The 13,772-nt window shown below is 41.5% G+C and overlaps 1 protein-coding gene across 2 annotated transcripts in view; it reads right to left on the bottom strand.

Annotated features, from left to right (window-relative positions):
- Positions 1-13,434, bottom strand: part of LOC139382439 (CUE domain-containing protein 1-like) — a 38,355-nt gene extending 24,921 nt beyond the window's left edge. Inside the window, exon 1 of one of the 2 annotated variants that reach the window (XM_071126487.1) lies at positions 13,186-13,434. The gene's annotated coding sequence lies outside the window, so the exon portion shown is untranslated. The remainder of the gene's footprint in view (positions 1-13,185) is intronic. The other variant, XM_071126489.1, reaches the window with a different exon arrangement.
- Between the last annotated feature and the right edge of the window lie 338 nt (positions 13,435-13,772).

A 13,772-nucleotide genomic window follows, 5' to 3' on the forward strand; every position in this document is an offset into this window, starting at 1 on the left:
ATGTGGTCTGCCACTGTGAGGATGATCAGCTGTCCGTCCTGTCTCCGCCTACCGTCTGTAAGCTGTTACTGTCTTAACGACCGTTCCACAGGTGCATGTTAATTAATGTTCAGGTTGCAAAATTGAGGTTGCAAGATCGAATCCCCGAGCTGACAAGGTAAAAATCTGTCATTCTGCCTGAACAAGGCAGTTAACCCACTGTTCCTAGGCAGTCATTGAAAATAAGAATTTGTTCTTAATTGACTTGCCTAGCTAAATAAAGGTCAAATAAATAAAATAAAAATGGTTTATGGTTCTTTGAACAAGCATGGGAAACCGTGTTTAAACCCTTTACAATGAAGATCTGTGAAGTTTGGATTTCTACAAATTATCTTTGAAAGACAGGGTCCTGAAAAAGGGAAGTTTCTTCTTTTGCTGAGTTTAGATTAAAAAATGACAAAATACATCCCCTCTCTAAGTAGCCCATCTATGTAGTGGAGAACAGATCTCATTCCAAGGGTTACAGTGTTTTCAGATGGTAGGCTCCATCTCCCAACACAATTATGAGTCCCAGGCTCGTCTGTCCCCATGACAACCAGGCCCCAGCATTCCATCTGGGGCCATCATACTGTAGGTAGGACATTCTAATCTCCTGTGTTGACCACTGCTGCTAGACTATTTAGGGCCAGAGAGCTCCACTTATACTGCTTCTCCAATTTACGGGTGAAAATCTAATTTCAGCTATGATAAATAGACACTCTATAAGTGGCACAAGTGGCAGTTGAACAATAATGAAATTAGATTATTTTTGGATTAGGCCTCATAGTAAATCTCTGATCATCTCTGTAGACAAACTGTACTGTAGTCCCTTACTAAATCCCCCACAGAAATGGTAAGACTGTCCGTGTCAATACTCTGTAGGCCTACAGCTTCACAGACACGTGAGTGAAAGACCATTGAGTCTTGGCTTAACTAACAATAGTCTCTTCTAGAGGTTGACCGTTTAATCGGAATGGCCGATTAATTAGGGTCGATTTCAAGTTTTCATAACAATCGGAAAGCGGTATTTTTGTACACCGATTTGGCAGATTATTATTTTTTTTACACCTTTATTTAATCTTTAACTAGGCAAGTCAGTTCAGAACGCATTCTTATTTTCAATGACGGCCTAGGAACGGTGGGTTAACTGCCTCGTTCAGGGGCAGAACGACAGATTTTGACCTTGTCAGCTCGGGGGATTCAATCTTGCAACCTTACAGTTAACTAGTCCAACGCTCTAACCACCTGATTACATTGCACTCCACGAGGAGCCTGTTATGTGAATGCAGTAAGCCAAGGTAAGTTGCTAGCTAGCATTAACCTTATCTTATAAAAAATAATCAATCAATCATAATCACTAGTTAACTACACATGGTTGATGATATTACTAGTTTATCTAGCATGTCCTGTGTTGCATATAATCGACGTGGTGCGTATTGTTGCTCCAATGTGTACCTAACCATAAACATCAATGCCTTTCTTAAAATCAATACACAGAAGTATATATTTTTAAACCTATTAACCAGGTGAAATTGTGTCACTTTGTTTTTGCATTATTTAAACCAAATTGAACATGTTTCATTATTTATTTGAGGCTAAATTGATTTTATTGATGTATTTTATTAAGTTAAAATAAGTGTTCATTCAATATTGTTGTAATTGTCATTATTGCAAATAAATATATATATATATATTTTTTTTAAATCGGCAGATTAATCGGTATCTGCTTTTTTTGGTCCTCCAATAATCGGTATCGGTGTTGAAAAATCTTTAAATCGGTAGACCTCTAGTCTCTTCCCTGCATCTGTGCTCTGCCATTCAATCCCCCAACAAGACTAGCTAGTTCACATTCCTGCCCTGTGTCGTTCACATGTTTTCAACAGCCATTTGGAAAGAGTGACGCCCACTTTTCTTCAGAGGGGCAGGCAGACCTAGGCAGAGATTGCAGTCCCCCTCCACCACTCTCAAGGCCAACAATAACAACAAACTCACTCTAATGACCTCTCAGGATGCAACGGCTGTTATAACAGCCATCTGCATGAAAGAGCCAGAGATCCGGGACATCTCGTCTACATCTAGAGGAGTGGGGGTAGATTTGAACAGTCATAGGCCCAAAGTACAAAAATATACCTCCAATGTAGCTGTACACATCAACAAACATTGCTTTATATAATAAAACAAGAAAGACATGCGTACCACTACTACATGTACAAAATGCAGCCATAGCTGCAGTAGGCCTACACATAATTTACACCTACCAACATGCACAGGTCAGCACGACAAGATGAGAACCATTAGCTTATCAAAGATTCTTACAGGCTTCATAGCTTAATCTTCAATAATTACAACTACAGGCTACATTTCTGTCGAATTTGTAAAAATTGTGACACTACGCAATGAGTTTAACCAAGCTGCCACTTCTCAATGTGCGCAATATTTTCAGAAAAGCAAATTATCAAACTAAATGCATATTCTATAGTCGTAGCTGATGTGAAATTTCCTACATGGCAGTAGCCCATTTGAATCTGCTGCAAAGAGTAAATGCCCATTCCGAGAGCAACACACACACAAAATAGCAAGAGAGCAGGGAGGGGACGAAAATGTAGGCTGTGTCGTTTTCATAGTATTGACATAGGCTACTGTAAAAGTTATCACATAATGAATGTGTAATACACATTAATGATGGAGTGAAAGTTTGCTGCACACGGTATTGGTCCAACATACAAAAATGGAGGCCTATCTGAAACACAGCCATGTACACAACAACTGTCATTTTGCCATAAGAAAGCACTCAATGTTGAAGAGAAGTCCCACGAAGACTTGTTGCCCAAGATGTGCTCATTAAAACCGCATACACCTTAACCATAGATTCAGGAACATGGACAGAAGGCTACCGCGTCACCTCAGAGCACAACTAGTAGGCTACATTGGTCATTGTCCCTATACCCATCAAATAAAGCAAAACTAATATATCTCAACAGCAATTAGACCCACAAAAGCAAGCAATGACATATCAATGCATCTTTTAGATTGAAGTAAACATCAAAAAGGCCTAAACTATACATTACATAAAAATACATCTGCCAAACAACCAGTTTACATGAGGGAAAACCAATGAGTTCATTATTAATAATTCTGCCATGGCGACCGGGGCCATAAAGGTTGTAGAATCTCGTGTGAAGTTTGATTCCATTCTCCTTCCTGGAGAAATGTACTTGTCAGGTCTCTTTCAAATGCCATCTGGACAAGCTTGGCTTTTCGTTGATGTAACATGCTGAGTCTGTGTTCACTGCTATGCGTTCTTCAGAGTGGAGAAGGAATTTTCGCACATTGCTGTAGGATGTCCCAAATGTGAATATGAATCAGTTTCAGTGCAAACAGCACAGACGACAATGCTGACAAAGGCCCGACGGGTCTTTAAAGAACACTGAGTGAGGTCCATATGTTGTTGCTAGCTGTGGTTGCGATTTCACTTTGTTTCTTGCAAACTCTGCTTACACGGTTTAGTTTTAGTTAGAGCCAACAGGTTGTCAGATGCTAATGGCTTGTGTAACAAAGGTGCAGGGGCTTGTTGTGATGTTACCCTCGTGCTGTTGGTGCTAGGTCCTGGCTCTTCTCAATCTTGTTGGCAAGGAGCGACAAAGTTCAAGCACTTTGTAGAGGCCATGTAACAGCAGAAAAACACATCCTCACGAATGCCTGGAGGTTCCGTCTTCAGTCAGCTGTTCGTTCCACCCCAAAAATGATTATAATAATAGGTTAATAATAAAAAATAAAAGGTTAATAAAAGGTTGTTTGATTTTCATGATGGTCTTCATCCATAACCGTCGGTTAGGCTACGCGGTTATATGGTAATTACACTAGCCCAAGCTACAGCCATGTCACAGGGAAAAAGCTGCACACGGCACGCACACATTCGTTTTATCTTTACTGTGTCTAATGAAGAGCAAGCGTTCTCAGATTGTGCACATGATGTGGATTAAAAAAGGGATCATATCCTGCCTGCATGTTGGCTGCAGGCCAAGCAGGACAGCCAGATGTTGCAGCTCTTAAAAAACACAATTTTGAAAAGCAGGCTTTGAATCCAGTGCTTGGGCCAGTAGTGTCACCACCGACTCACTCACTACAGCTGCTTATAAAGAAGCAGAAAATCAATAGTGTACAATGTTTACTAATATGAGAAGTCTGATTCAAATAGTTAATTGAACATCTGTAGATATTCAAGAAGCATGAGGACCACAGGGAATACATCCAGGTGGCCCTCATTATCAAATCTGTCCAAGTCTACGTTTAGTTTGTGTTACCCTCACACAATGAATTCTTACACTGCTACCAGGTTCACATTGGCACCAGGCCCAGGGGCTCGCAGACTTCCAATAGGGGTGATTCCATGGGACAGGGGGTGGACTCTGTGCCCCTCTGCAAACAAGACCTCTTCCCATCTCATCTTGTTTTCACAGCTGACAAAAAGGAGCCCAAAAGCAAGCAGAAAGAGTCCATTTCAACAGAGCCTGGTCCAGCCATGATCCCTATCCCCATTAGCACAACAGAGCATCGTGTAGCATTACAATGGGAGCATCCGGCCATGCCCTGACTGTACTGAAGACTAATCCATAAACATAACATTTATTCAGTCATGTGGCTTTGAGTTCCAGGCCTTTCAGGGTAATTATATTCTCACTGTTATATTTTATGCACACCATCCCTGCATTCATCTATTTATCTGGCTATTATGTTTATAGCATTATCATTTTTCATAGTAGTAGTAGTAGTAGTAGTAGTAGTAGTAGTAGTAGTAGTAGTAGTAGTCCAAATCAAATCTCATCCATCGCTTAGAAAGGAACAAGCTACAAGTCATTGCATGTGATGTGTCCAATAAAAAGCACATAAGGCCTAACTGTCTGTCATTTTTATCTATTGTGAAACCTAATAACATATATTTTGGAAACAATTGGCCTCCACTGATTTGCTAAGACTTTGGTGCCACAGAGAGAGGGCCTCAATCACTGTGAGGAAATGGGAAATAGCACAAATAACAGAAAGTTGTCAGATGAGATAACCCTTACACAACAGAAGCAGAAGAGAGAGAGGCGCCTTTAGCGGGGTGGGGGCGAGATGCTGTGAGTCAAGAGAAAGGTCATTGCTTAACACTCTGGGACAATCATCAGATGTCTTGATATGGAATGGAATCAAGTTGTATTGGTCGCGTACGCATATTTTGCAGATGTTAATATCAGAACAAGCCATGTCTGAGTGCGGAATATAAATATATGCGTACAGTGGCAGTATGTTAGGGTCATTGTCCTGCTGGAAGGTGAACCTCCGTCCCAGTCTCAAATTTCTGGAAGACTGAAACAGGTTTCTCTCAAGAATTTCTCTGTATTTTGCATCATCCGTCATTCCTTAAATTATGACCAGTTTTCCCAGTCCCTGACGATGAAAAACATCCCCATAGCATGATGCTGCCATGACCACCTTGCTTTACTGTGGGGATGTTGTTCTCGGGGTGATGAGAGGTGTTGGGTTTGCGCCACACAGCTTTTTCCTTGATGGTCAAAAAGCTAAATTTTAGTCTCATCTGACCAGAGTACCTTCGTCCATATGTTTGGGGAGTCTCCCACATGCCTTTTGGCGAACACCAAATGTGTTTGCTTAAAGTGGTCCTATGGACAGATACTCCAATCTCCTCTGTGGAGCTTTGCAGCTCCTTCAGGGTTATCTTTGGTCTCTTTGTTGCCTCTCTGATTAATACCCTCCTTTCCTGGTTCATGAGTTTTGGTGGCCGGCCCTCTTGGCAGGTTTATTGTGGTGCCATATTCTTTCCATTTTTTAATAATGGATTTAATGGTGCTCCATTAAGTTTCAGATTGTTTTTATAACCCAACCCTGATCTGTACTTTTCCACAACTTTTTCCTGACCTGTTTGTAGAGCTCCTTGGTCATCAAGGTGCTTAGTGGTGTTGCAGACTCTGGGGCCTTTCAGAACAGGGGTATATATACACTGAGATCATGTGACACTTAAATAAAGTCTACCTCTGTGCAATCTAACTAATTATGTGACTTTTGAAGGTAATTGGTTGCACCAGATCTTATTTAGGGGCTTCATAGCAAAGGGGGTGAATACATATGCACGCACCACTTTTCAGTTTTTTATTTTGTATAGTCTTTTGAAACAAGTACATTTTTTTTCCACTTCACCAATTTGGATGATTTTGTGTATGTCCATTACAATAAATCCAAATAAAAATACATTTAAATTACAGGTAGTAATGCAACAAAATAGGAAAAACACCCAGCGGGATGAATACTTTTGCAAGGCACTGTACATAATGGTGTGTATAGACCATATGACAAACTGCCAGTCAATACATTATTGAACGAAACATTCACAAGAGACTTCTAGACATTGTCTGTTGGCCTAAATCTCACGCATGCAGGCTGTAACACATAACTCTAAATTCTGTAGAAGTATCAGACAGAGAGGCTCATGATATAGCTCATTTAACAGGATTCTAAAGATGGTAGTTTTGTCATTATTCAGAGGACCTAAAAAGAGGTTTCCGGAATTAAAAAAGGAAATGTTGCATTCAACAACACTGCATAATTTGCACATTGCTCATGCAGCCCCAGCCAACTACAATATCTTGGCGAAGGGATGACAGAAGTGATAGGGAAGAGGAGCAAAGACCAAGTGATAGCGAGGTGTGGTGTAATAAATCACACAGTCGGTCATGTCTGGCTCCAACTGCCTCCTCCACCCCAGAAGCACAGAGGCTTTTAGCAGCCAGTCAGCAGTGGGACTTGAGAAATATGGAGTTTTAATGGACAAGGAGAAACCAGAACGGCAAATGCCTTTGGTCACACATTCATTTTGAATGAAGTGCAGTTCCTATGGAGTTTAACCCCCCCATAAGGCCCCAGCTCTTTTTCCCTACTCGTCTGTGGAATTACACTGCTTCTCCATAACTTACCACATACACACGTTCCAATAACATTTATTGTGATAGGCCAGTTTGTAGACCTAGTCCACTTATCAAGGGTACAATAATAACGTTGTAATATTTCTTCATTTTGATGTGCATTGTCAGGTACACCGAATGTGCTCTTTCCTTGACAGACGGACCGGGTGAATTCAGGGGAAAGCTATGATCCCTCATTGATGTCACTTCAATCAGTGTAGATGAAGGGGAGGAGACAGGTTGAAGGAGGATTTTTAAACCTTGAGACAATTGACACATGGATTGTGTATGTGTGGCATTTAGAGGGTGACCGGGCAAGACAAAGGATGTAAGTGCCATTGAAAAAGGTATGAGGTGACAGGCATACCGATTTCAGTGTGTCAAGAACTGCAACGCTGCTGGGTTTTTCATGTTCAACAGTTTCCTGTGTATCAAGAATGGTCCACCATCCAAAGGACATCCAGCCAACTTGACACAACTGTGGGAAGCAATGGAGTCAACATCAAATCAAATCAAATTTTATTTGTCACATACACATGGTTAGCAGATGTTAATGCGAGTGTAGCGAAATGCTTGTGCTTCTAGTTCCGACAATGCAGTAATAACAAGTAATCTAACTAACAATTCCAAAACTACTGTCTTGTACACAGTGTAAGGGGATAAAGAATATGTACATAAGGATATATGAATGAGTGATGGTACAGAGCAGCATAGGCAAGATACAGTAGATGGTATCGGGTACAGTATGTACAAATGAGATGAGTATGTAAGGGCCAGCATCCCTGTGGAACACTTGACACCTTGTAGAGTCCATGCCCTGTCTAATTGAGGCTGTTCTGAGGGCAAAACGGGGTGCAACTAAATATTAGGAAGGTGTTCCTAAGGTTTTGTACACTCGGTGTGCTGCACTGTTGGAGCTAGAAACATGAAGCATTTTGCTACACCTGCGATAACATCTGCAAAATGTGTACGCGACCAATAAAAATGTATTTGAACAGCAGCTTTGGATTGGTGAATTGTTCCAACTTCCAGGTCATTGAGGTGAAAATCTAAGCGTAAGAAAAGAAGGGAAAAGCGCTGCCTGCCTCCCTGAACCAACTACAGTAATCACTTGTGACCCATAAGCATGGTGGGAGTGGGACAGAAAGTAGAGACAACAGAGCACTGAACCAAAGCCTAGTGACTACTGTGACAGTGGCAACCCATAATCCTTCCTGTTCAATGACCTGGTTCTGGGGAAGGATGAGGAAGAGTGTGTGTGAAAGAGAGGAGAGCGAGCAAGAGGGAGCGATAGAATGTGAGTGTGTGCCTGACTGAGTGAGTGGAGGGCACATCGATGTCAGTGGGAGCGTTACTGGAAATGTCAACCCCCCCTCTCCCATTTGTCCTCCTCCTCTTCCTGTAAGCCTTAAATGTGTGTGCCTGCTGCATCTGTCAGAACACACGTTATAAAACTAATAATGACAACCATGGTTGTAGCAGGCCCTTTCTGGGCCATCTGTCACGCAGGGGAATAGGGAGTTTTTGCCTCCTACTACCCCAGGGAGAGAGTTGAACGACTCACTGAGATGATTCATAGATCTAATTTCACACAACCAGGGAAGAATGCGCTTTAGATGCCCTTCAATGAAATGGCAAATAAATGGCTTGTTTATTTTTTTACTGGCAAAGCAGAAAGGAGAGTGATAGAACAAAACTTACCAGCCAAAATGTTGGATGTTAATACCATGGTTGCAAAGACTAAGTGAAAGATGTCATGATAAAACAGAGAGATTGAACAAATGTAGGGCTACAGCAAGTAGTGAAAACAGCCCATAGACAGACCATACTAGTCAGTTGGGCCCCGCCCAAATCTTTCATCCTCTTATCCACACAGAACTCTGGGATAGAGGAGAACGTTCCCATGTGGCATCACATGGTCACTGATGAGTACCATCGGGTGATAGAAGAGGAGGGGGGACAACATGGGAGAGGGGGTTATCCAGATGGGCCTCACTCTGGCCCGTCTGCCTGCCTTTCCCAGCATCCCCTGGGAGGGCCAAACAGAGGGTCAGGACTCAGGAGCCATATGCAAATCAGGGGACCCTGTGAAGGGGGAAGGGAGTGGCAGCACCTAGCTGGGGCATGCAGCCGTAAAGGAGAAGATGCAGGTCAGGGGACCCTGTGAAGGGGAAAGGGAGTGGCAGCACCTAGCTGGGGCATGCAGCCGTGGAGAAGATGCAGCAGGGGACCCTGTGAAGTAGCTGGGGCATGCAGCCGTAAAGGAGAAGATGCAGGTCAGGGGACCCTGTGAAGGGGAAAGGGAGTGGCAGCACCTAGCTGGGGCATGCAGCCGTAAAGGAGAAGATGCAGGTCAGGGGACCCTGTGAAGGGGGAAGGGAGTGGCAGCACCTAGCTGGGGCATGCAGCCGTAAAGGAGAAGATGCAGGTCAGGCTTTTTAACATGCCTCCTCCTCCATCAGTCTTTATCTCTGATCTGTGGATGGACAGACCATTGGCCTTGTAGGAAGAGAGAGAGATCCAGAAGTTATGGTGGTTTCCTTGCAGATAGAAATAAAACCGTAGAGAACTGACACAAATCCACTCAATTTCATCAGTATGCAATAAAAGAGCAATTACTAAGGCACTATGTAACAGTGTAATAAACAGTGATACTACACAGAAGGATTTCCGTTAGTAAAATGTGGTGTCAGACATCATGACCGGGAAGATTTTGTATTTACCATTTGAGAAATCTATCAGACCCATATGCACTGGGTTAGTAATCCATTAGGGCATCCAACCACGGTGCTCAGAATGACACAAATCACATTTACATTATGGTAATGCATCTTAACAGAACATGTAACTCATGTAATGAAGCAGCCAATAAAACAGCACTTTCAAACATTTGCCAAAAAACTATTTGGAGAACACCATTCTTAACAGCACACCTGATAGTGGTTCCATATGTGACCGATAAAATCTCTGTTAGAAAGAGGGGGAATCTAAAGACGCAACAACTGCGATGGGTTGCTAATACGACCAGGATTGTACATTTGGCTTCTGGATAACCAAAGAAAGTTGATATGAAATCCAGTAGAACGGGAGAGAAATGAAATGGCGGTCCAATAGGGAAGTAAATGGAAATACATTTGATAAATTCATTATAATCACTCCTGTCTATACATAAATACAAATCATTAAAAATACTTCAACAGCAAGTATGACTTAGCCACAGAGGACTCGAGGACAGGATCATTAGCTTATTTGAAAAAGCTCATAGGCCTATGCATATTTGGGTAGCCCGCAATTTGGGCAGCGAGCGTGGCAATAGGCCTGCCTAGCTGATTACGGAGTTGCAGCTGTCAGCAAAAAGCATCTAAAATATATATGTGTGACTATAATGTTTCTTGAGTATAATTAAAACAAGGGGTATGTGGCAAAGACGTAGGTGAGTCTCTCCAGAATGGCTCAGCTGTCTCCCGCCAACTCTTGTACATTCATTGTGTGTATGGTTTGCCCTCTGATACATTTTTTAAAATCAATTCCCCATAACATATGTCATCAGTAGTAAATGTACCGTTACTCATCATTTGGTTACATACATTTCTGTTATTGCATTTATTAAATGAGTTATTTACCGTTTTCATTCTCACAGTTGAAATGTTGTTTGCAGGGTTCAAAACAAGTTTATTTCATAACCATCATTTGCGAGATTTGTCATTTTTTTTCATTGTCTTTTGTTTGGAGTGCCCCATATGTCTCGTTTCTCTGTCCTGATAATGTTGAGGTAGCAATTTATCAGGAGGTGCTGCAGCACCCCTACATGTTGAGGTAGAGATTTATCAGGAGGTGCTGCAGCACAGCACCCCTACATGTTGAGGTAGAGATTTGTCAGGAGGTGCTGCAGCACAGCACCCCTACATGTTGAGGTAGAGATTTATCAGGAGGTGCTGCAGAACCATCAGCACCCCTACATGTTGAGGTAGATTTATCAGGAGGTGCTGCAGCACAGCACCCCTACATGTTGAGGTAGAGATTTATCAGGAGGTGCTGCAGCACTCTCAGCACCCCTACATGTTGAGGTAGAGATGTATCAGGTGTTGCTGCAGCACTCTCAGCACCCCTACATGTTGAGGAGGAGATTTCTCAGGTGTTGCTGCAGCACCCTCAGCACCCCTACATGTTGAGGTAGAGATTTCTCAGGTGTTGCTGCAGCACCCTCAGCACCCCTACATGTTGAGGTAGAGATTTATCAGGTGTTGCTGCAGCACTCTCAGCACCCCTACTTCCCGCGGCTATAGTAGAAAAGTGTTTTTTTAACATCCATTGTGAATGATAATACAGTGCCTTGCGAAAGTATTCGGCCCCCTTGAACTTTGCGACCTTTTGCCACATTTCAGGCTTCAAACATAAAGATATAAAACTGTATTTTTTTGTGAAGAATCAACAACAAGTGGGACACAATCATGAAGTGGAACGACATTTATTGGATATTTCAAACTTTTTTAACAAATCAAAAACTGAAAAATTGGGCGTGCATTATTTATTTGAGGCTAAATTGATTTTTATTGATGTATTATATTAAGTTAAAATGAGTGTTCATTCAATATTGTTGTAATTGTCTTTTTATTTTTAAAAATTGGACGATTATTCGGTATCGGCTTTTTCTGGTCCTCCAATAATCGGTATCGGTGTTGAAAAATCATAACCGGTCGACCTCTACTTTGGACATATCAGAGTTGTCTGTGTTACATGAAAATGTTATCATCCTTGACACAGACATGCTTGAACATCTTATGAACACAATCAATAATGTTGTACTGTTTAGAAGTAACTGGCACAGTTACAGACAGAACACATTTTGGACACACATGATAAATATCCACTATTCTTTCATAATAATAGGTATACTAGGCTTAGGTATACTTGCCAACAAAGCTTATTGTGAAAGCTTTGTTGGCACATGGGAACTTTAATAATATACTGTGCGAGATAATGTAAGGATCTGCATCTTATTGATGGGAAATAAATATTTACAGTGTGGCTTTATTAACGGTGAACCATCACTCCATTGCTCTGGCAGCTGTCTTTGTTCGTGTCACTGACTAAAAATCAGGCATGTGTTGCTTGATCGCTTTATGAACAAATTCCTGTCAACTACAGGTAACTGTCAAAATAAAAGAAACATCGACATAAAGTGTATTGATAGGGCGTTGGGCCACCACGAGCCATCAGAACAGCTTCAATGCGCCTTGGCATAGATTCTACAAGTGTCTGGATTCAACGGCATTCTTCCACAATAAATTCCAGAATTTTGTATTTTGTTGATGGTGGTGGAAAACTCTGAGATGCAGCTCCAGAATCTCCAGTAAGTGAGTTAAGATCTGGTGACCGTAAACCACTTATGCTACTTTGAGACCCCTCTTTCAAAGTCACAGATCTACACCCACAATAAAATTAGCCAAATATGTATACGTGACCAATGCAATTTGATCTCTGCTTCTATCCATGGTAGACAAAAAAAAAAATGGGCAACTGAACATTTTCATACATGACCCTAAGTATAATGGGATGTTAATTGCTTAATTAACTCAGGAACCACACCTGTGTTGAAGCACCTGCTTTCATTATGCGTTGTATCCCCAATTTACTCAAGTGTTACCTTTATATGCTGTTTGTTTAGGATTTGAGTTTACGATATTAAAACATTATTTGACATTTACTGCTTACGAAGACAGCTAACGTTAGCTAGCTAAATCAGTGAATGCAAGCAAACTAATGTTAGTTGTGTGGATTGCGTTGAGGGAATTAGCTAGCGGAAATACTTTTTAGAAAAACTATAGTGTAAGCGAATGCGACAGCATTTAAAGGCAAGCAAACACATCTGTTCACTAGTTAGCTAACTAACGGTAACGTTAGCTACTTGGGACACAACAATATATATTTGTATAACTAACATCAACCCTTGTTCTATATGTTACAACTGTACAATCCTGGGACGCTGCTGTTCAGAAGGGCCTCGCTGACTCCCAATTTCAACATAGAAAACAGACAATCCATCAAGGTTCACTTTACCCAGTGTCCTTTAGCTATTGTTAACACTTAAAACGTTACTTCGTTGTGTTCTAAATCAGTTAGCTAGTAAAAAAAAAAAATGCACATTTGGTTAGCGTTTACTTGCTAGCTAGCTGGAAAACAGTAAAATGTAGCTAATGTTACTTACTCATTGAAAAGCAGACAAATGGTTTCCGAAGGGGAACTACGACGGTGATTTCTTCTGTCAATGTTATTTTTATTGCCAAACAGATTGTAGAGGACTCTCTTCAGTGACCGTGTTTTGAAAGTCCGAATTATTGCAACAGAGGGATCTCCACGAAACTGTGCCTGTGTTGGCTGATTGTAGTAAACCAGAGCTATGAAAACAATGTCTGCCGGTCGGAGGCACAGAGCCTGCATCATGTTGTCCCAGAAACAAAGAACAACACACCTTCCTAGCGGACAAATGGGAGAAATACAGTAGTGAGCAGAGAGAGGGTCGTTTATTTATGTTAAAGAGGCTAATGTACACTTGTGCTTAGCCTCCAGTTGAAAGCATGTATGTTTGAAGACGTAATGACAGAAATGTACTGCACTTTTTACTGAGAAAAAACACATAGGACTACCTTTTCCTTCAGATACCCTATATTGTCCTTTTTTAGGTAAGCAACATATGAGACTGACCCAATTAATCCCTTTGGTGATCCCAATAATGTAGCTAGCAAATGTACAAGATAGCGACAGTAGTTTCCTTGGTAACCAAACAAACATACT

Source organism: Oncorhynchus clarkii, chromosome 24 (assembly GCF_045791955.1).
Source record: "Oncorhynchus clarkii lewisi isolate Uvic-CL-2024 chromosome 24, UVic_Ocla_1.0, whole genome shotgun sequence".
Taxonomy (NCBI): Eukaryota; Metazoa; Chordata; class Actinopteri; order Salmoniformes; family Salmonidae; genus Oncorhynchus; species Oncorhynchus clarkii.